Source organism: Aythya ferina (genome assembly GCF_964211825.1).
Source record: "Aythya ferina genome assembly, chromosome: 10".
Taxonomy (NCBI): domain Eukaryota; kingdom Metazoa; phylum Chordata; class Aves; order Anseriformes; family Anatidae; genus Aythya; species Aythya ferina.
Genome location: NC_140306.1, coordinates 20,573,111 through 20,598,133, shown reverse-complemented (window position 1 = coordinate 20,598,133; position 25,023 = coordinate 20,573,111). Strand labels below are relative to the sequence as shown.

Here is a 25,023-nt window from a genome sequence, read left to right as displayed (position 1 = left end):
GAAAACTGCAATACAACATTACACAGTAAGCTTTGAGTAGATAAATAGTACATTGCAGAGCATTAGAAACCCTTCACTATGACTTATTTTATTTTCAGATAGTGTCCCATTGATATGGATGTGGCCAAAATGCAGACACAAAACACAAATGCTGATGGGTTATCGGGGTGCCCAGGGAGGAGCAGGTGCAATAAAATCTCTGTAGCTTTGTTGAGCAGTTAGATGCACAGACATGCACTGGAGAAGGCTTTAGGATACTCTTCTCTTTCAAAGTCTAAAGACAGATACAGAAATGCAGTTTGATGCATATGAGAAATATCACCTTGATTTTAAAATATTTGCTTTTCATATTTCTTTTTAAAAGGACATGGGTAAGGAGGGATATTCATTCTTTTTCAGCAGCTGGTAGAAGCAGCAAAAATCAAGGCTGCATGATTTTTACAGTAGGATTAACTCCTGACTTCTGGCCATGCTCAGGGGATAAGGTTATGCGTGTTATAAACTTGACCAGTATTTTGAAGATAGTTGGCACATTTAAAAAGTGCATGAAGTACGATTTCAAGTTTGTTGTATTTGCCCTCAGAATCCACTTCTTAAAAAAAAAAAAAAAAAAAACATTTGTCACATACATCAAGCCAATCATCAATGGATTTCTCTAGCCTACTAACTCAAATGTTCCTAAAAACAGTTGTATGGGGCTGATCTTTGTATGCAAATTTGTATAACTATGAAGATTAAAAAAAAAAAAAAAAAAAAAAAGGAACCAGCCTCAGTAATAGCTAGAACCATAGGTCTCCTTCATATCTCACTCCATGTAGAGCCTATCAAGCTACTTAACAGGCAGGAACAACTTCTATAAAATAATTATGTAACAAAATATTCTGCAAAGAGGAGGAAAAGAGCAGACTTGCTTAAAAATCAACACAGTAATATTTTCTAAAGGTTTCGATCTTATCACGAGTTAACCCATTAATGGTGTTCAATATATAACACTAAAAAATCCCAAACAATTTATAATGTGCTATAGAAATTGAAAAGCAAGCTATTTCACAAATGGATAAGTTGAAAAGTGAAAGTGAAGTGAAAGTGAAATCAGTGAAGTTCTTTGCTTGTTCAGCGCATCTGACACAGGCAGGTTCATGACAACCCTCAAGGTTGCTTCTAATTGTCAGTGGAGACACATCGGACTTCTGTGTGCCTTTTTACAGCCACATGCTCTAAGTGTCTCATTCCTACTTCCATGTAGGAAGAAGAAAATATTTCTCAAGCTCTGCTTCATCTGTCTCCCGTGAGAAGCAACATGAACCTAGATCCTTTAAAGTCTAAGGCATGCATATAATGCTGCCCTCAGTGAGAGCTGTACTGTCTCCTCAAGACACACTCAGGGATAGTAGAGAGCCTGTACAGAGTGTTTTGCTAGGCTGGAGGTTAATAACTATCCCTAATAAAACAGAAAGCAACAGACAGTTCATATACAGAAATCTACAACATCTGAACACTGACTGTAGCTGATAATGAATTAAAGCATGTACTTCACCAGATTTTTTTTTCATACCACTAGGGGATAATCAAAATGATTAAATGCTAAAGAACTAGAACACAAAACTCCATGGGGCTCACTGCAATCCAAGGTTTGTTTTGCTACTTCTAATCAGCCACCATACACACAGGAGGTTAAATTAATATTATCGACTACACAAAGGACAGCAAAACAACACGTGCTACATTATTGAATTTAGTTGGGAGTAAAGTAAGAGATGAGATGTTGAGCAACTGAACGTATACAAATCCTCTTCAAATGATTAATGACACTCTCTTGCAATATAGAAATTTGGTCAGCTAAGCCCGCAGTTGAAATAACAAGACGATGATGATGAGTTAATTTAATAAAAGAAACACGTCTCTAGTGTCACACAATCCTGGGGAAGGTCAGAGGAGGGGGGGACAATGGCATCTATTTTATTTATGAAATGAATTTTAAGTGTTTAAAAAAACTCTCATGAAGAAAGAAAAATGTGGTCAAGAAAATAATTATTCTATAACAAGGAAGAATAATAAACCTGACTACAGCTTGCAAAATTTCCTCCTATGTGCACATATATCAGAATACTCAAACTTGCAGGTTACGTTACAAGAGCTCTTCAAAGCTGCAGACTGCATGAAGAACAGCACGCTTTCTGATGGGGTTACTGCTGAATTGCAAGTAGCATTTCCCTGATTTCTTGCAGCATTGCTTTACGTTGATTGCATTACTCAAGTTTTAAAAATACACACAAAAAAAAAAAACAACTTTTTTTTTTTTTTTTTAACTTTATTTAAATTGAACTCCATTTTATATTTGGCCTGTAACCTAGGCTATTATGGGGAAGCCAGTGGATGAGGTGGGTTAAAAACTCAGATAATGCAAAATATTACGTGGGTAAAACAAACATCAGCACACTCTAATTCATGTGAGCAAGCAGTGCAGTCCAAGTGCATCCATTATGATATTTTATATCATAAATATAAAAGTGATCTCTATTTTCAGCTTTTAACCATTTTTCACATCAAACAAAGGCAGGCTAACAGTGATAAAGATAGCAGCAATAAAGGAACATATTACATAATCTGAACTTGTCAGAGCAATGTCATAAAACTATCTGGAGTCTGTACCATTATTTCTCTACCATATTAAAATCCCAGATATCTGTGGAACAATTTACTTGTGGGTTATCCAAGGTGTACACTGTGATGCTATTGTACTCTTACACAAAACTTCAGAGTTAATGGGGAAACCACAGCACAGTGCAAGGCTCTGTGAAAGCAATCACAGACTATCTAATCACGGAGATATCTTAAGGAGAATTATAATTTTCCTTGTACCAGATGTAATTTGTGTGGCTTTTTTATCTGAATTAAAGCAAATCAACACTTTTAGAGAAGTTGTTCAGGCAAAGCAAGCAATAGGCATAAAGTCCTAGTTTGAAACCCATCTGAGCAATGGGATAACTGACAGTTTTACAAATCAGCAACCCCACAATCCAGCATGCTTCCCAGTCTTGTTTACAAGCATTAAAAGTGCAGGCTAAATGGAAGGGAGAGATAATATCTTCCAAAGACTCTGAGGAATCCCAGAAACATTCCTAGGAAGGGTCTTGCATGAAGCCATCTGCTGAGAAGTCCAGAAGCCACAGTGGGCAATGGCAGCCCAGGCTGGCTGTACTGTGTTCTTGTGTGTTTCCTTCAGCTCATCAGGAAAGATCACACACGCAGAGGCCTCTCAGCCATCTAAACAAATTAAAAAATATTTTGCAGCTCTCTTTAGTTACTCTTTCTAAACATCCCAATTTCCTATTTCACTGCTCCCTTCCTGTCTCTGGTAAAGAATAAATTGAAAATAACAAGACGTGAAGGGGAACACAGTATCATTAATCAAAAATTAGTCTGAAATGCACTCCACTATCTTTTGAATGGAAAACATGTTACACAGATATATAAATTCCCCTTCATGAGACTACATTGATGGAGAAGAGTCAAATGTAAAAATATTATACACATTTTAATTTATGATTTACAGGAAATCCTGTATTGCCTTTGAACATTTACTGTAGAAACAAAGATTCCTAGAAATGTCCTCCTTTACAGAAAAGATTCATCAGTTTTGAATGCATTGGCTCTGAGCTTATTGCCACAGCTAAAACAATATTCATAAAAATATAATCATACTTAATGTTTTAAATATTTCCTTCAATGGGCAGTTGCTATATTCAATGAATCTTGCTTCCATACTTGTTTTATTTCATATCTATGACATTGACATGCAGTGCCAATAGCCTTCCCTGAAAAATATACATTTATAACCACTGCAATTCAATGCTGCCTTGAACAGAATGCTTAACCAACAGGAGAAAGTATTTAAATAATGGAAAGTTCATAAGGCTGACCCACAGGTCATTAATTCAGACTTCCCAGACATTAGTTTACTATGCAACTGACTTGCTATATGCAGATTCCAAGGGAGAAATTTTACTAGATGTTGTTATGCTATCCTCCAACTGCCTCCAAAAAGATCCTCCCTCCTAAATAAGGTGCCATGAGAGCACTTCATTAAGCAACCAGTTTGCCATTGGTTATTTCATTGAAATGATATATACAGTGACTAGACCACACAGGGATCTGAACAACAATACATACCACATATCATAAAGAAACCCTGAAATGTAATACACATCTCAACCATTTACTGATCTGTACTTTAAACAAACAGAGACCTAAACCAGACTTACAAACTAGTGAAAAAAAAAAATTTTCAAACCCAGAAGGATTTATGCTAATGGATACCATTCAAATGCCTAATGTAGCACACATCTTAAGACAGAGATACACCATGGATAATTCCTCAGCAAATGTTCAGGTACTTAGAGCACAAATATGGGTTTAGGTTTACCTGAGCTATATGCTGAGGCTGAAAATTTGCAGGGTTTTTTTTACAGTAAAGCTGATTGACAGTAATGAAGCAGCATCCCTGTAATCTCTCCAATTACTATTCTGAATATTATTGTATTTAGAAAGAGTTTTACAACAGGAAGACTTATTGCTAATACAAGAATATTTTCTAAGCAGTAAATGTATGTAAGTAGACATCCTGTATTTTAACTGCTTTTACCCATGACATGAATATTTGTCAGCATCTTGGGTTCAGTTAGATAGTGACAAACCCTAAACCCTTTTAGGAAATGAAACAATTAAAAAAAAAAGTCTCTGCTACAGAGAAACTTTTTCATGCAGAATCTTTGATATCAGTGGGACAGTGGTTGCACCAGTTGAAAACAATAGCTGTCCCTTTATCTTGAAACATAGCTGTGACTAAGGAGATAAACTGATACAATACCATTTTGATGGACAGAAGAATTGTTTCCAACTGCATATTTTATCCCTACTCCACCCCCACATCCTCTGCATAAGCATGCCTGAGAAGGTGAAAAGAATTTGACATTTGGTGCTTCTTTGCTGTAATAATTCTCACAGTTCCCAGGCACTTAGAGAGTCAGCAGAAGCCGAAGCACAAATTGCCTTCCTGGCCTTCACTAAGGGCATCTAAAAAGAGAACAGCAGTACTGATGGCTCAAGACCCACGTATTCAATACATTTTTCTGTGCCTCCAGCTCAAAGTATTAATGCGCAACACTGGCATCTTCCTGCCACAGTTCAAGTGTCAAGCTGGGATTTCTCCAAGCTGAGTCTCACAGTGATTACTGAAGGCCAGGACTTTGTCAGCTAAACATTAACAAATGGGAGAAGAGAAAACAGCCTTCAAGTTCTCCATGGAAAGCAGTAAGATCAGATCACCAACACTTTTCCTGGTTAGCTCCAATATTTGTGTTTATGAAACCTTCACAGTATTGCCCAAGGAAGTATTCATACATGCCATCATATTGCTGTGCAGTATTTCAGCACACTGGCTGAAGAACTATGAGGTGACAACAGGTGAAGAGTTTCACCTTTTGTTTTTTTCCTATAGCTATTCTTTCTAAAATTAATTTAGATTAAATGGATGTTTCAGAAGCAGCAAACATATGTGTCACTACAGTGCTAGAAGTAAAACCTCAAGCCAATCAGACACAATTAGAACCTTTTTACTTTAACTCACCTCACTGGGGTCCTCCTATTTGCAGCTCGGCTAACTACAAATTAGCAGGTTAACAAAGTTCAGAGAAGAATCAAATGCTAAAATACTGTTTCTGAAATTTGAAGCTCTCTGTCCCAGTCCAACATGACAGCAATTTGTTTTACTTTGAATTATAAAACAGTCAAGTATATCTATATATTTCCACAATGAAATCTTGCAAAAATGTTTTAATTTTTTCAATAGGTGCTGATCTTTAAGCAATGTGCTCAAAAGAGCAGAAAGAAATACAAAATCAATACTTCATATCTCACAAGGGAGAGATCAGTCTTGTTTCCCTATCTGTAAAATGGGAATAATCACACCTGATTTTTGCAAGACTGAAACTGATGAAAAATTTTGTACACACTGATTTTCCTGCTGAAATAATTGTTAATTACAACCAGTAAAATCAGATCACAGTTCTATTTTTAACAGCAACATATTAACTACCTGAGAGTTTTGCAAAGCCTCGAAGAAACTCTTCACATGACTGGTGTGTTTACAGGCAAGATGATCAATACAGGGGATCCACTGATTATTAATTCAGAAGGATAAGTAATAAGACAGCTTCCTAATATGTCATTAGTGTCTACGAATCAGTCTCACTTGTGTGGATGCAGGCCAGAAGGCATCCTAGAATAGCTAAAAAATACTTACTATGTTTTCTACCAAGCCAATAGCTTAAGTATCACCATGAGTCACCGACGCTGACTAAATGGTGACAATAATGTGTTGAAATTATAAACGTCAAATGTTTGTGATTCACTTAAATAAAGCGCCTGCGTTTAATTTATTTATATTAAGCTTCCACGTTTCTGAGCCATGGTTTCACCCAACTACTTCCCTAGGAGTATAAATCACCATCAAAGTACACAAGAGTACATGTAAATCTGCAGAACATAACTGGGTTTGAATATGACGCACAGCAAACAATTACAAAAGCACATAGGCAGACTCATTGTCAAAGCTGCTCCAGCCTTGGAAGCATCTTCACATTTTTCCGCAGTTTACGCAGGAATTTAAAATGTAGCAAGTATATAATTAGTATGAAATGCTATTAACTCATACTGTGGGAAAATACAGAAAGCACTGAAATAGAGCTCTGCGGATCTCCTTCCTTTTTCTCTCCACCCAAACTGCAATCAAGCGTATGCCTATTCTACTCTCTGAACATACTGCCAGAACTCAGTTTTGGGAGCTGGCTTCTTTCTCCTCTGACTGAATGTTTCATTTTTCAATGTCACACTATTTACCATGCACATATTTTAGTCATATCATTTCACAGTATTGGGGCTGGCTGGCTCACGGGTTCTTTGTACATGTACCTATTTTCCTTCATTCTTTTTCATTGCTTTCTCACAAGCCTGCTTGCCAAGTCCTATTTGCCTGTATTTGTAAAATAAGCAGGAACTATTATCAGTCCTTTGAAAGGCACACAATACAGACTTCTAGGAAAAAGCTACAGGATTCATCTGCATGGTTTGAGAAGAAACAGCTTGGGGTGCTTCTACTCTGATTCACTCTGAATTTTGCTCCAAGCTGTGTGTCAGGAGCAGATCTAAAATCTTCTGAGTTTACTTGTAACAGTGAAAACATGAGACCAAAATATTCTTAGAGTTCGGTACAGAACAATAAATCAACCCTCAGATTAGAGCAATGGGGCTCAAGTTTGCTTCAAGAGCTCTGTGAACCTGAGCAAAGCTCTCAGGGAAATTTAGCTTTTTGTTACAGCTGAAGTCCGTCAATGTTTGGCATGGTTCCACAAGTTTTAACAGAAAGTTCGTAAAGCTTTGCTAAGCACATGCTTTTACTAGAGTTAACCTGAAATAAGCAAGCTTTGGTAAGCACATGCTTTTACTAGAGTTAACCTGAAATAAGCAAGGTAATACACATTCCTATGTATACTCTGTTTCTGAATTTGGGGTTTATTTCACCATACTAGAATTAAGTGAAAGCAAAGACACAGAAGAAAAACAAAGATATAAAGAATAAAGCATGGGAATAGAAATTAAGACTTGGTTCTACTCTGCCCAAAATTTCACGTCTTCTGAAAAAATGAGAAGTAAAATGGAAAAAAAATAATTTAAAAAAATGACTAAGTAGCGTAACTATTCATGTTTCATTCTCAAGCGTTGCATTTGGCTTTAAATTCGGTGTGTCCCCTTCCGTGCTGAAGGGTAAGTATGCTGGGGTAGAAACTCTCTTAATTCAGAGACAAAAAGTGAGTTGGAAGCTGTGTTAGCTTGCCTGCACAGTGCTATGCCCCATTTAATTAACTTTGTTGAGCCTACAACATCAGGAGCAGCCTCAGACTATGTAGAGTTCCTGCTTTCAAGCCCACAGCTAATGGCATCCTGACAGGTGGACAGACCAGCATCCTACACTGCATGCTTCAGGAAGCATGTTGCAGACATAATGGATGTAGATTTTTCTGAAATTTGACCTATTCTCATAAGTATTATTTTGTTCCTACTTGGAGAAGTATGATTGTCTTGATCAAAATATGAAATAATCTCCAGTTCTCTAAGATTTAGGTTTCGACTTGTTAGCTAAAAAGCATAAAGATTATAGATCATATACGTGAGCTCATCAATCACCTTATTGTTTTCACTCAAATATTTTCAAACAGGTTCAATGTATCAAAGAATACAAAAATTCTGAAAATAAAATCCCTCTCTTAACCATATTTCAATTTTGTAGCCCATGTCTATCTGGCATTCACCGGCCCCTCTCAGTTATATACCTGCACCAATGCTGAAATGAACTTCCTTGCCCCAGCATTTACTCCAAAACACATTTGGTCATTTACTCTCCTTCCCTAAAACTCATTACATTGTACTGTATTTAACTATATTTACAAAAGGTCATGACTACCGTAAATCCTAAGTCTTAGGCTTTATTATATTAAAATTAAGTTCCAAAGTGTCTGCCCTTTTACATATAAGAGCATTATAATTTAATATTCTGAGGGGAGAGGGAAAAAAACTAGTTAATTAGGGGCAGAAGTATGCACACACATACACACACACACCCTGCCAACAGACATCCTTTTATCCCTGTACAGCATGGTCCTCTCACACCTGGATCTCCCAAAAAGCTCTGCCCAAGGTGTCCCATGGGGAACACCCGAGCACTGGCCAAGGTCCCCCCCACCTCTGCAGGTACATGAGTACAGGACTGGGAGCCCCATACTGAGGCTTCAGCCAGCCCTCCCTGGCACACTGTCTGTGGGCAGAGCAGGAGCTACTTTCCCCCTGCTCAAATCCATCCAACACCCCTGTGCCCATACCTGTGTGCTCACACCAGCCGAGGCCAGGAAGGGCACAGCAGGGACCAGGGACGCATCTCAGGGGGTATGAGGAAGGAGCTGCTCTTCACTGGGACGGAGATGGGCATGGGCTGTGAACCCTGGCTCAGGAAACAAGAGGTTGTGCACAGGCACTGCCCAGGAGCTGCTGCTCCTTTTGCAGGTGGTGGCTTTTGAGCAGAAGTGGCATCTGCAAACCCTTGACATGCAGCTCTCCAACCAAGGGCCCAGAATTACTCCGGACAGAGGGAACTGCCAGCTGTCACCCCCTGGGGAGAAATGCTAACTAAATGCTTCCTCTCATTTGGGTGGACCTACATGTATATGGCTCTGTAAGAGACTTTTTCTCCATGTAACATTATGTGAAGACATGTTTTAAAGAGACTGGTGCAAAGACCCTTTTCACCACCTCCACTTCAATGTTCACAGAAAAGGGGAGTAATAGGGAGCTTACTGGGAACAGATTATAAAGGTAAGATCCCACAGCAGAGGAGAACAGATCTCAAGAGTAACCTTTAACAAATAACGGCTACAGTCCCAAACGAGTTAACAAAATTGCAGTCTAATTTAACCACATCCCCTTAGCTCACCCTTCAACAATTGCATGGGCAAGACACTGTATACACACAGAGAGGTCAGCATTTGCTAATGACCACAAAAACCTTCCTTGCTACAGTATTGCAGACAGACTGGAGTTACAAGACACGAGCGCTGAGTCACAGACTAATCCCTTCCCTACATGTGTAAGGCATTAAGTGTTCATCACAGAAACTTAAATAAATTAAATCATTCCATTGCAAATGACAAGAAGAGAGCTTTCAAGTTGCGCAGTTATTATTCAGAGCCATGGAAGCAATAAAGTTAAGAATCCACATGAATTCTCAGCTCTGAGCTTTTTCTACATGTAGCATGGCTGCTAATTCCATAAACTGCTAGGTGATTTTTTTTCCTAAAAAGAACAGAATAATACCTTTTTTTTTTTTTTTTTTTTTTTTTTTTTTTAAATCTGCACACAGTCAATAAGCTTTCTAGAAAGCTCTATTTTCATTTAAATAATACAGTCTCCTTTTTACTAACACATTCTTATGCACAAATGCTCTCTTTCTGTACTTAGCCATGTTGACGTCCCAATCCCATTTCTCTACACGGAGACCTACCGGCAATGTTCATGTCTAGGAACCTAATGGTGGGATAAAGGGCTTTCTTAACGGATGCATTCCTCTGCATTTTTCTATCAATTCACATCCCACAATGGACTCAGATAGATCTAAATCTAACTTAACTGAATGTGCAGGAGATCTTTATATGCCTATAATTTTCATCACTACTCAGTCTGGTTACACAACGGCTGTTGCAGGTTACATACAAAATAGTGTGCATTTTTCAATCAAGTGACTTTCATTGACTCTGGGTGGCATACAATACACACAGTTTATGGTACTAGAAGCTATCTCACATGTACATTGAAAGCAGCGATAAAAGTATTTGAGGTTATATGCAAAACAGTAAAAAATCACATAATTAAAGATTGTATAATAATTACAGAATCACAGAATCACAGAATCACAGAATTTCTAGGTTGGAAGAGACCTCAAGATCATCGAGTCCAACCTCTGACCTAACACTATCAAGTCCTCCACTAAACCATATCCCTAAGCTCTACATCTAAACGTCTTTTAAAGACTTCCAGGGATGGTGACTCCACCACTTCCCTGGGCAGCCTGTTCCAATGTCTAACAACCCTTTCAGTAAAGAAGTTCTTCCTAACATCCAACCTAAAACTCCCCTGGCACAACTTAAGCCCATTCCCTTCCCCCTTGTCCTGTCACCAGGCACGTGGGAGAATAGACCAACCCCCACCTTGCTACAGCCTCCTTTAAGGTATCTGTAGAGAGCAATAAGGTCACCCCTGCGCCTCCTTTTCTCCAGGCTGAACAAGCCCAGCTCCCTCAGCCGCTCCTCCTAGGACTTGTTCTCCAGGCCCCTCACCAGCTTCGTCACCCTTCTCTGGACCCGCTCAAGCACCTCCATGTCCTTCTTGTAGCGAGGGGCCCAAAACTGAACACAGTACTCGAGGTGCAGCCTCACCAGAGCCGAGTATCAGGGGGACGATCACCTCCCTAGCCCTGCTGGTCACACTGTTTCTTATGCAAGCCAGGATGTTTTTGGCCTTCTTGGCCATCTGAGCACACTGCTGCCTCATATTCAGCCGACTATCAACCATCACTCCCAGGTCCTTCTCTGCCTGGCAGCTCTCCAACCACTCATCTCCCAGCCTATAACTCTGCTTGGGGTTATTGCATCCCAGGTGCACGACCCGGCTCTTGGCCTTGTTGAACTTCATGCAGTTGACCTCAGCCCATCGGTGCAGCCTATCCAGATCCTCCTGCAGAGCCTTCCTACCCTTGAGCAGATCGACACACGCACCTACCTTGGTGTCATCTGCAAACTTACTGAGGGTGCACTCCGTGCCCTCATCCTGATCATTGATGAAGATATTAAAGAGGACCGGCCCCAGCACCGAGCCCTGGGGAACGCCACTAGTGACTGGCCTCCAACTGGACTTGACTCCATTCACCACGACTCTTTGGGCGCAGCTATCCAGACAGATTCTACCCAATGAAGTGTGTGCCAGTCCAAGTCAAGAGCAGCCAGTTTCTTGAGGAGAATGCTGTGGGAGACGGTGTCAAAAGCCTTGCTGAAGTCACATCCACAGCCTTTCCCTCATCCACCCAGCGCGTCACTTTGTCATAGAAGGAGATCAGGTTCGTCAAGCAGGACCTGCCTTTCATAAACCCATGCTGACTGGGCCTGATCGCCTGCTGGCCCTGCAAGTGCTGTGTGATGACTCTCAAGAGGATCTGCTCCATGAGCTTCCCTGGTACTGAGGTCAAACTGACAGGCCTGTGGTTTCCCGGGTCTGCCCTCCGGCCCTTCTTGTAGATGGGCGTCACATTTGCTAGCTGCCAATCGACTGGGACCTCCCCTGATAGCCAGGACTGCTGATAAATGATGGATAGTGGCTTGGCCAGCTCCTCTGCCAGTTCTCTCAGTACCCTTGGGTGGATCCCATCTGGCCCCATCGACTTGTGCACATCCAAGTGCTGTACCAGGTCACCAACCAGTTCTTCGTGGATAGTGAGGGCCACATCCTGCTCCCCATCCCCTTCCATCAGCTCAGGGTACTGGGTATCCAGAGAACAACTGCTCTTGCCGCTAAAGACTGAGGCAAAGAAGGCATTAAGCACCTCCGCCTTTTCCTCATCTCTTGTAACTAAGTTTCCCCCTGCATCCAGTAAAGGATGGAGATTCTCCTTAGTCCTCCTTTTTGTGTTGATGTATTTATAAAAACGTTTTTTGTTATCTTTAACGGCAGTAGCCAGATTGAGCTCCAGATGAGCTTTGGCCTTCCTAATTTTGTCCCTGCAAATAAAAGAAAGCGCAGGGGCCATGCTAATCTTCCCTGTATCGTTCCAATTTTAGTATATGTGCTGCCGAAGCGAGCACATATTCACACAAAAGAGAAAAAATTTAGTCTTACCTATGAAAGAGGATATTTATTTTCACCTCCAAGCTTTTCAACATTTGAGGGTGTATTTGTCCAATGTTACTCACTTTATAACAAATTGTTTGCTTTTCCTTTTCTCGTGAAACAAGCAAGTTTGTGAGACAAATTTACTTACTAAATTTGAGTGATAATTTTAAAAGAAATTAATAAGAAAATGTTTATCTGGAAACAACTGACCACTATATTCCACATATTTTCCAAGATGCAAAAAGAAGTAATTCTTATACAAATATTCAGATCTCTATTGTATTGTCCTTTAAGACAGGGGGTACTGGAAGAAAAACTTAGTATTTTAACTGTGTCTCCATTTGGGTTTCAACTTCTTTTATGAGATTAAACAAAAATTCAAAAATTCAATTGAACTATACTGAGGCCTAGGTCTGCATTATGTCTTGTGCAGAGAAAACATTAGAATTATATGTTGCAGGGATTTATTTATTTATTTAAAGAGCTTTTCCTGTATTGTCTCAAATACCTTGAGCATTTATACACCTATTCTTCTTCAACTACCTGGCTAAGAAACAACTGCAAGATTTAAATTAAGAGACAGAAATATACAACCAGGCATCTTACATGGAAACATTGTGCCAACCATAGCGCAGAGGTTGCCAATGGTAAAATCTGAACATGCAAGAAGTTCAAGACCTTCCTACTGTATCTAGCAGAGAAAAAAAATAACAATGCAAAGACTAAGTACTTGGTAGAATTTTAAAAACTCCATTTAGAGCTTCTTGCATGATAAGTGCCCGTGAAATCAATCTAAAAACCAGACGAGTACACATGCCCAAAGTTTGCAAATTCCACCCAAATAGAAAAATGAGACATAGCAAAACAGCTATGCAAGTGGTCTGCAGCAAGAAATTGTCTAGAGATAACTTTGAGATATTTATAAACAAACATAACATTACTGAAGAGGGAAGCAATACTATAAACAATAGGGTCATATTGTAACTTTAATTGAAAAAAAAAGTGAAATAGCTGAAATGCTAAAGGAACATCTTTAAAGGTTTTTTTTGGGTGGTGGGAGGGCATAGTTGGGTTTTTTAAACAATCATAAATACTCTCAGACTTGTACTGGGATGAAACAAGAGTGGCATCTAGTGGCTTGCAGTGTTATGATACTTATTCCCATTGAACGGCTGGGATATATTCCAGACCTGCTTTTCTACAGTATTCATTACACTCGTCTGGACTATAATCGAGTATCTGGTGAGTATCTTGCTAGCAAAACCTAGGAGTAAAAATATATATATATAAAAAAAAATTTAACATGTGAAGGAATCAATAAAGAGGTACTATTCTCTGTTTATCTGCACTTTGTTAGCAACTTAGCCTAGAAGCAAGTAGATTGGAAATGTTTTGTTGTTGTTGTTTTTTGTTTGTTTGTTTATTTTTAAATCGGGCAAGGAGAAATTGCACAGTCTCTAACAAAATATTTAGTGCAGCTATTGACTAATAGCGATCTATTCTTTCTGTATGCATGTATCCAGTTAGCACCTTTAACTATAAAGAATATTAACACAGAGCTTTCATACATCGAATATATTTTTGGTGGCATTTTTCAAAGTTAACTTAATATTTTTTTTCATGAATGGCATATTTTTATTGTGAAAATATTGGAAAAATTTCCCCAATTAGGAATTTTGGAAATTCTTCATGAGACAGCGACAGTATGTTTGCAGGAACAGATATCATGAGTTCTTCACCTCTGCTGGAGCAACATTACTTTGCTTGCTGAGGAAAGAGTACAGTATTATACAGTATTAGGGATACTTGATGAGTTCTTGATCCAGGTTCAGTTTTAGTTATATATTATTAATCGTTTTGCAGTTAGAAAAAATCTAGCAGAGTCTGCATGTAACTAATTACGAAGGAACTTATGCTTTTTAAATTAAAGAAATGTGCAGAGGTTGCTTTTGGGATATGGGACAGGGCTAAGAATACATAGCACTAGAGCAGAAATTTTACTTCACAGTACAGCAATTGTTCCACTTGAACAGCAAACAAACAGGAAAATAAATTGTCTATTTATATTCCAAAACGAATGGTAGATACTACAGACATTCCTGATTTTAAAAATATCACCACTGAAAAGTACATTTGAGCAACCTAATCTGCTTTGTATTTGCAGTGCCTACCTTTTTGAAGCTGTTCTCTGATAGTAAAATTAAATTCTCTAGTAATCACTGCACAACACAACTACACAATCATGAGTACCTATTAATGGATATTACTGTTTACAACTAGGATGACAATGAAAGCAAATGTTGCAAGTACTGTTACCATCAGCAGTTCAGAACTGCATGTCAGGAAGATCTCAATTACAATCAATGTTATACACAATGCCATTAAATATTTATAATTAACTTATAGTTAACAGAATTCAAGAGTTCTATGTTAATGCAGATATAAATAACAACAATCTAAGGCATTAAAAAAGGCTAGGCTGCAACACAGAATAAAATATAAAAATCTGTATGTCGTGGTAATTTCTTATTTTAAAGTTCAATTTGCAAAACTCAGAGGTTATTTTCACTTTTAAAACTGAAATGCACTATTACTGCAGAATTTAAGTAAGGACCCTGATTCTGCCAAATATTGATTTTTACCAAGTTCAAACAGCTTCCCCCACCCCTACTCCTATCCTTACCCTTCATTCCCTTCAGTCGCCCCCTCCCCCCTCCCCCCACCAAAAAAAAAAAAAAAAAAAAAAAAAAAACTTTTGGTTGAGAAAGTTCTCTGGGTTATTATGGTTGATAATGTGAAAGCCTAAACATTAATCCCTGGAAAATAAGGAAATAATTCTGAAAAAGGTATGGAGGGTGCAACCCTTATCCCATATTCTGTCATTTCAGTAACAGAGTCCAAATCTGTACACTTTAGGTGCATCCCAACTCTCAGTAAATAGTTTTAAATATAGACAATTGTGAAGCCTTAGTCAGTACATCATCTGCTTCTAACATACATCACCAATTTTACACCATTATGTCCTAGCTATTAAGCTTTCTTTATTTGTCCCTTGAGTATTCAGAAGACAACATCTGTATGCCTTTTTGACACACTGGCAAAACTCGAAGTTTAAATTCGTACTGTATGTTTTCCCATGCGTGGCAGCTATACATGCTACATAGCTCATCCATCCTTCCCTGTGAACTTCTGATTAGGATGGGTAGTACATCCAAGAGTTAAGCGGCAACTGAATTGCACTCCTTGTGTAAGTAAAGAGCATGTAGGGGCTGGAGTCATGGAACGGGGCTCCAATGTGCTCACTGCTATTGCAAATGCACACAGGAACATGCATGCATGCAAAGTGATCCCTGCTGTGGAGTTTTCAGTCTAAACAAGAGGCAAGAGATTTACACAGGTGGACAGTAGGCCGAGAGATTTACACAGATGGACAGGAGATATCAATAAATAATTATGTAATACCTAGCACAAAGATAAGTACCACTGACACCACCAATCACCTTATTTGCCATCAGTGATTTGGGGGACGGGGAATAGAGGAAAGAGCAGCAGAGGATCATTATGGTGAGAAAGCACAATCAAAATGAAAAAGTAATTAAAGTGAATCACCAAAAATGTAAGAACAGCCAATTCCCATCAGTATTTGCCTGTGAAACCTAAAAACAATATCTGCACCAGACGCATTGTGTCTTTTGCCAACTCCCCTTGATGGAGGAACTGACCATCTGCAGAGTCATGTACAATAGCTGCCCTGATGTGTGAATGACCACTTTTGTTGAAGACGCAGAGATGTTTTTAGTTAATGTAAGGCAGTTCAATTGGTAAAATGTTACTAAATCAATCGTGTATCAATATACATTCTAGTATCAGGACTGTTACAGTTCAGCATGTAGGGTAACAGTAATGGAAAACAGAACTTGCCATTATGTATCATTAAAGTATAATCAATTACAGGAATCTGTTAATGCTTTCCTTCAGAGAATCAGTCATGAGGAAACACAATCTACTGTGCAGATAACAAACGGAAATGATTTTTAAAACAACGTGACTGGGTTGAAAACATTTTTAAAGATAAACTCTAACAGATTTCCTGACCTCATTTTATTAATGCAGAAGTCAAAATAGACAAAAATGTTTCTTTTTATACTCCAAGAATGGAAAACAAAAGTTCCTATTAAATCTGGGCCCGGAACACACATTTTCCAGCCAACATCCAAGATTGCATTTGCTGTGTTCATCATTATATATTTGCGTGTATATAAAATGATGTCACTGCTTATGGCACTATAAAGTCCAATTCAAATAAAAATCACAGGTTTTATACTGTCCTTCTGGAGCTCACTTGCACTCTGGATGAGGTGCCCCACTCACTGAATTTGCAAGGGAGCACCAGGGCTGATCTGGAAAACAGTGTTGAGAACCTAGGGTGAGGAGTCAGGCAGGCACAGGGGAAGCTAATGACAGCATCAAACAGACATAAGGGAGGATTTGCACTGCAGAAATGCTTGATCAGTCAAAAGTAGAACTGCACTTCAGTCTGAAGAGACGGGATAAGACAACAAATGAAAGAAATCGTATCCCATAAATTCTCTCTGTTTTTTGTTTGTTTGGTTGGTTTTGGTTTTTTGTTTGTTTGTTTGTTTTTTGTTTAGTTAGTTTGTTTGTTTTTTAAACATGACTTCTACAAAATGAGCAACAAAACTAGTGATAAAGATTTGCACATCAGATGGTATACATAAGGTTGAAATGAAGAGCTTTGAACAAAATAATTAAAACAAATACTAACCTACTATCCATTTATATGCCTAATTATTTAATACTACTGTCATGGTCAAAACTGCACTAGAATGTAAAGCACAGATTAGGAGACTGCACTTCAAAGTTTTACACATTAGCAGAGAGTTATCATATTTTGAATTCTTCATTTTTATATTAAAAAGACCTGACAGCCCTTAATTGTGACCCTTGGCATTGCTCTGCCTATTCTGTTTTGTGCTACCACTCATTATTCATGCAAATATAATTTTTTTTTTTTACTTTTGCAAATAATTTTCACAAAATCTGAGTTTAAAAGTCATCAGTGACTACTTCACAAACAAGAGCTTTCAAGCAACCATTAAACAAATATGCAAGTATATTTTTATGATAAAAAATAATATCTCACTGAATTCATACAAATCCCATTAATTATGAATTGACATGATCAATTGACATAATCATTGACATGATCAATGAAATGATGCATGAAAATAGAGGTAGAGGCCAAATAACCTACTTGAACCCAGGAAATTTTCAGACAATAATCATTACCCGCTTTAATTAACTTCAACACAAAAGCAGAGGCTCCTTCTGTTTCAAGTTAATGAAGCTCAACACACAGACACTACAATTACAGACAAAGCACAAGTCTAAAGCAAGTTGTATATTAAGATTGAAATAATGAGCTTGGTATTTTAATTTTGTAGTCAGCAACTAAGGGAGATCCAGAAACAAAGAAACAATACATGCAATTGAAATGTTAAGGCACAAATGTAGCCAGTTTTCTCTCAATATCTTATAAGCCAAAACCAAGAAAATACTCCTCTCCCTCCTCCCCTCCCCCTCCCCCCCCCCTTACAATAAGCAGTATCTATAATACCCTGGAAATATTTCTGCTATGATCTTCTAAGATTTACTCACTTTCATACAATACAAGCCAGAAATGTGACCTCACCTTCAGCTATGAACTGCTTAGTGACTTGCCTTTCTCATATATATTCATTATATTTTTATCTATAATACTGTTATTTCCATTGAAAATGATTGTTGTCTAGCGAAAAAGCTGTTATCCCACAAATAATAATAATAACAACACTATATTACTTCCACCCTTTTCAATAATTTGCCTATTCCTAAATACCATGTTAGAAGAAGATACGACCTTTAACTTAATCTCATCACCAAGCACCTCAAAAAAATATATATAAAAAAAAAATAAAAAAGAAAAAGATGGTCTGCCATTTATTTCTCTCATTTATAGTTTATTAAACTTAAAGATAATAGAAAAAAGGTGGAAAATAGCAGAGTATGTCTGGGCTGTAGTATCAGATATCACCGCTTATTACTGGCTATCTGCCTGGTAATCATAAATCCATAGGGTAATATTCTAAAATCTTTTGCTTTTCAGGTAGGTGTGAGCCAAAAAAAAAAAAAAAAAAAAAAATTAATTTTCTATGAAGAGCAGAAAACAGCAAGCACAGCACAATTGAGTAGCAGGATGCATAAATATTCCTGATTACAAACCCTTTCACATAAAGCAAACAGGAAGAGTTTGAAGCTAACAGTATGTACATCATGCAAAAGGTATCTCTGTCCCAGAAGATAGATATCACATAGTCTATGAATGAACTGCTCCAATAAATTATATTATTCCTCAGAGGGGAAAAGAGAGCAATGTTATAAACAGTGACTTCAGAAAAGTGAGAACAATAGGGCATTGAATTTTGCAAGAGTGAATTGAAGATCTTTTTTTCCTGGAGGAGAGCTCAGTATCACTGACCAATGAGCCTTATAAATAAAAACATTAACTCTAGCACTGCCTGCTCCTCTAAGCATCTTAGCATCTCACCCTTTCAACATATCAGAATCAAAGTGTACATGCAAAATAATACAAGACGTACAGAATTAAGCATGTTTCAAATATATTTTTTAAAATATGCTTTCCAGACAGCACAGAAAGGATGCAGTTCTGCCAAAGCACATATCACATACACGGCTTTGTTGATGATAGATTGTGCTGTGCATCTTCTATATGGAAGTCTCAACAAATTTAAAAAAAAAAAAAAAAAAAGGAAGAAAAAACCCACCACACTCTGTACATCAACTCCTCCTTGTATTGCTTGATACAAAATGAATAGCCACAGATAAAGGAAAGCCAAGCCAGAGAAGCATTTCTGAACCTTGACAGGATCAAAATCCCCAGAACCACCACCCAAGGAGCAGCAGGAGCCCAGCAGCATCCCAGGCTGCCCTCGGGTAGATGCCCAGCACTGAGGGCAGGTCTGCCGGCCAGCCCAGGAATACAGGACTCGCAGATCATACTGAGGAGCAGCTGGCGCTTTCTGCAGCAAAAAGTTAAAAGCTAGTTATAAAGCTTTTTCAGGTGACGATCTCTCTTTTTTCCTAAGGGAAAGATGCTCACTAATTCAATCCAGTTTCTAGGGTGCAAGTCTTGACAACTAATTCAAACAACTGCTCACTGAAAACATCTGATTCCAAATTTCTGCTTGCTATCACCACTACGACAGATGCTAAGTATTGGTGAGCCTAATTTCATCTCACATGGTCATTTCTGCTTTCCTCTGGCTCTTTATTTGCTTTCCTGATTTGTAATAATTGGATAATATGTAATCAATGTAACTATTTTATGGGACTATCTTATGGGACTTATGTAACTAACTTATGGGACTATCAATGTAATAATTGATAATTATTATTATTATCAATTATTACATTGATAGTCCCATAAACTAGAGAGCTGTTTTTAAACATACAATCTCTGTCTGCTCCGACAACGATAACAAGTTTCTCAGAGGTTTATGGAAATCTCAAGGAGCATATGTTTTTCAAGAACATTGGGATATTTTCCCTTATTGCTATGCAGCGTTCCTCCCTTACTTCCTATGCATACTCATTCTGCCAAAGTTCTCTGAAACCCATTTTTTATGCATATTTGGACCTTACCCACTCACTCTGAGGGTTTCTTTTGTTTTATAACAAAGCTTATGTCAGACAGCTTATTACTGTTTACATAATTGCATAGCCTGACACCGAAGAGGGTGAAAAAAAGTTTTGTTTAAAAAAAAAAAAGCTGAAAACGGTTTCTCCATTTTAGCCTTACTGTAAGCTAAGGTAATGGCTTTTGAGAGGCTTACAAAAAGATTACTGTCAGTACTCTTAAACCACAAAGCAATTAACACTTCACAGTTTTGCCCTTATACGTTACTTACTTGTTTCTCCTTTTCCATCTCTCTTTCTGGCACTTTACAGTCTTGTGACACCTACCTCTTATACCCCACTGATGCTTTCTTCTGCACCCTCCCCAGTCTTCCTCTCCCAAGCCACACTTTCCTCTTGTTTCCCTTCAGCTTTCTGCTCCTTCTACCGTGGGCCACCCAGATCCACAGAGCTGGAGCCGGGCGGATGCTCCGCTTCCCAAATGGCAGCCTGCCTTGAAATGCAGGGACAGTTGCTGCCTTCTCAGCTGCAAGCTGTGGCCTGCAGAGATCCCATGCTATTTTCACCCTATGGAAAGGCAATCACACTGGCAGAAGCTGTTCTGGTTTGAGTATTTGGGGAAGGAATGTTGGGTGTGTTGAAAGAGGAAACTTTTTGAGGCCACAAGCAAAGATCTCATGTGCTTTCTCCCAGCTTGATATGACAAAATTCAACACGATTTTAAGGCTGATATCACCATGTTAAAACTGCAGCATAAAGTATTGTCTTTGATTTTCTGCTAAAAGTTCATTTCCTGTCTTTTTTATTATTTATTTATTTATTTATTTTTATTTTCACACTCCTTGAAAGTGAACATATCTGTTTAATTTGACTGACTGTTTCTGGTACCTCGTTATCCTATCACATGTACAATACTGACTTATTGCTCTATTGGAATAAGAGAATTGCCTTGCAAAAAAACATCAAAGAGCATTCAGTGCTGCGAACACTGAGTTTATCACTATTATTATTATTATTATTATTATCACTATATAATGAAAACTTCTGTTTTGCTTCTAACCTCAACCTGTGACTTTATGCGAACATGCAAGAATTTCAGCTTTTATTTCTCTTAAACATATCTCTAACTCTTATAGATGCTTACAAAAAGCATAAAAAAGCAACCTGGAAACACTTAACAATTTGAGCATGGGAAAGGAAGATCTGTATATATGTATTATATGTGTGTAATACTTTCTGTTCAATCTTGTTATTGCTGTTAGTTCTGATGTGTGATTCTTCCTGGTTTTGGAAAATAAATTTCTCTTTTGCAGAATTGCACCAGAGGGGAAAAGACTTATGCTGCAGCACAGATCCACATCCTGAACCAAGCAGAAGAGAGACTCAGAGCCAAAGCAACAGCCCTATCCATCATTTTTTTTTCTTAGCAGAGTGTCTCACAATCTTCTGTTGCAATTGTTTCACATCATACATATAATTTAATGTTCACTAAAGAAGCAGCTTGAACAGGCCCCGTATCCTCACCGAGTGCCCTACCTACAAGCTGTTCTGAAACAAAGGTTTCTGTTGCTCAGAAAAAGCTTTGTGACAGCTCAGTGTTTAAGTGGAGAAGTTGAAATTTTGAAAATGCTCTGGGGATGAGAAAGCTATTTCCTTCTCATTTCTGGTAGAAAGCAAACATAGTAAAGGGACAAATAAATACAAAAGGAACAATGTCGGGGAGACTAAAGGAACTGCTCAGTCATACTATTCTTTGGGAATTGTATGGTTCAGCTTTCTGTAATAATGTAAAGCAGACATCAACAGGCAAAAGTACTACATTTGTATTTAATGAGTGAGATTGAACTGGTGTAACTTTCCTCAGGAGGTTACTACTTTGTGTGCATCAATTCTAGAGAATCTTTCACAGAATCACAGAATCATCTAGGTTGGAAGAGACCTCCAAGATCACCGAGTCCAACCTCTGACCTAACACTAACAAGTCCTCCACTAAACCATATCACTATCTTTAACCAGTAACATCCAAAATTCACCAATATCTTCATAGCTCCATAGGCATTTAGCTTTTCTTCTTTTCCCTTCCCAACTTTAAGAAGTAAAGAGCAAAGAGGAGACAAGATGAAGTGCTCTCCACTGCAACAGCTTGTCCTTACAGCTGCGGATCTGCAAGACAGTTTGTGGCACTTCCACTATTAGAGCAGTTGAGAAGTCACTTTCAGCTCACAGAAATCAACATGAGTAAAACTGAACTAAGAAACTACTAAGAGCAAAAAAATTTTTGTTATTGCTGTTTTCCTTTCAGAAAGAAGTATAGAAGCATTTTCTGGAAAAAAAAAATATATATATATATATATATTATTATATATATTAATAATATATATTATAATATTATTATTATATATTATTATATATTATATTATTATATTATTATATTATTATATTATATTATATATTAATATTATTATATATTATTATAATATATATTATAATATTATTATATATTATTTTTATCATTTAACAGCATCCTCTTATGCCTTTTAGTTCACTGACACTAGATGCTCATACTTTTATTCCACTTTTCCTGTATTTTAAGCCCTCAAACTGCAGCAGTTTTTCTCTTTTTTTCTCTCTTAAGAGTTCAGGGTTTTGCTGGTTTTTAATCACATTCTGAACTCTGCATTTACTGTCTTTCCTTGATCTCCCTTGCCTTTTGATGAGTACAGAAAACTTTGAACTATTCATGAAACACAGTAACAACAAAACTTCTGCAGGTCTTGGCAGCATCCCTGCATCATAGCTGTAACCAAATTATGCCTTTGGCTAGACGTGTATAACCTTACAGAAGAACAAGTCACATAATCACAAGTGTTAGAGGAACACAAAGATGAACCCCTGGAGAGTAGGTCCTGTGTGATGCACCTTGGGTCTGAAGAGTTCCAGAGGCAGATTTTACAGCTGAACCAACTGTAATGTTTCCAGGCATTAAAGCTACCCCTGCAAGAGTTCCTCAGGACCATGAAAAGTTAACCATTGATAGTTAAGGATACCTTCTTCACACCTTCTTATTAGCTAAAGTTACGCTATCCACGCCCCATAACAATATAGCTGAGAGCAATGTAGTCTGCAAAGCATTAAAAAGGAAGCACTAGAAAAAGTTAGGCTGTCAGATCTCACATTAGGTTTCCAGGTTTGGAGATTAGATAGATTGATTTCAGATTTAGAAAGTAAGCAGCTTAGACATATAATCCGTGAAACACATCAAACATCAGATGTTCCACTGCTATTTTAAACACAATTTTAAAAAAGTCACTTAAGTCATTGGTTTTAAGTGCATGAATCCATCAGGCTTCCCTTTCGATTGTGGATGCTCAGAACACTTCAAGTGCTGATTCAGGCTTGTGGGCATAGTTCTAACAGGCAGAAAAGTATTAATACCACTAGAGTGTAAATCTAGTTCTGTGCCTCATTCAAAGTTACTGAGACAATAAACATTCAGACTTCTCTAAAATGCTAAGATGAATATCAAGCGTGTATACTGAAACCATCCAGCAAGTGAACCAAAAGTCATAACCAAACATTTTATTTTTATATATTTTTATATTTTTATGTTTGAGAAAATGTGGTAGGAGGACAAAGCCTGTAAATGTGTGCAGTTGTATCAGCTGCATATACAAGTTCCTGTGTACATGACAGTTCTGGGGAAGAGTATTCCCCTTCAAAGACTCTTCCTTAGGTCTGAACACCAGCTTCACCATGGTGTTCCACTGAATTATGACAAGGCAGTTTACATCTTCAGCAGTGTTTACCCAAACACAAGGCAAGTAAATGATCAAGAAGTCAAATTTCAGTTAATAATAATAAACTGAAAATTCTTTCTAACAGATCATCCCCCCTCAAGAAAAGGATAATATTCTCTTTTTCCCCCCACCAAAAATATTTTTCAGACATACAATGTGTCAACAAAACTAAAGCGTGCTATAGAATCAATTCCAAACTTCATAGAATCATAGAATATCCTGAGTTGGAAGGGACCCTTAAGGATCATCAAGTCCAACTCTTGACACCGCACAGGTCTACCCAAAAGTTCAGACCATGTGACTAAGTGCACAGTCCAATCTCTTCTTAAATTCAGACAGGCTCGGTGCAGTGACCACTTCCCTGGGGAGCCTGTTCCAGTGTGCAACCACCCTCTCTGTGAAGAACCCCCTCCTGATGTCAAGCCTAAATTTCCCCTGCCTCAGCTTAACCCCGTTCTCGCCGGTGCTGTCACTGGTGTTAATGGAGAAAAGGTCTCCTGCCTCTCAACACCCCCTTACGAGGATGTTGTAGACTGTGATGAGGTCTCCCCTCAGCCTCCTCTTCTCCAGGCTGAACAGGCCCAGTGACCTCAGCCGTTCTTCGTACGTCTTCCCCTCCAGGCCTTTCACCATCTTCGTGGCCCTCCTCTGGACACTCTCCAACAGTTTCATGTCCTTTTTATACTGTGGTGCCCAGAACTGCACACAGTACTCGAGGTGAGGCCGCACAGCGCAGAGTAGAGTGGGACAATCACCTCCTTTGACCTACTAGCGATGCTGTGCTTGATGCACCCCAGGACACGGTTGGCCCTCCTGGCTGCCAGGGCACACTGCTGGCTCATATTCATCTTGCTGTCTACCACGACCCCCAGATCCCTCTCTTCTAGGCTGCTCTCCAGTGTCTCATCGCCCAGTCTGTACGTGCAGCCAGGGTTTCCCCGTCCCAGGTGCAGGACCCGGCACTTGCTCTTATTGAACTTCATGCGGTTGGTGATCGCCCAGCTCTCCAACCTATCCAGAT

The 25,023-nt window shown here is 38.4% G+C and overlaps 1 protein-coding gene across 6 annotated transcripts in view; it reads right to left on the bottom strand.

Annotated features, from left to right (window-relative positions):
* The window catches only part of CACNA2D3 (calcium voltage-gated channel auxiliary subunit alpha2delta 3), a 468,808-nt gene that overhangs the window by 304,038 nt on the left and 139,747 nt on the right, over positions 1–25,023 (bottom strand). The window lies entirely within an intron of this gene.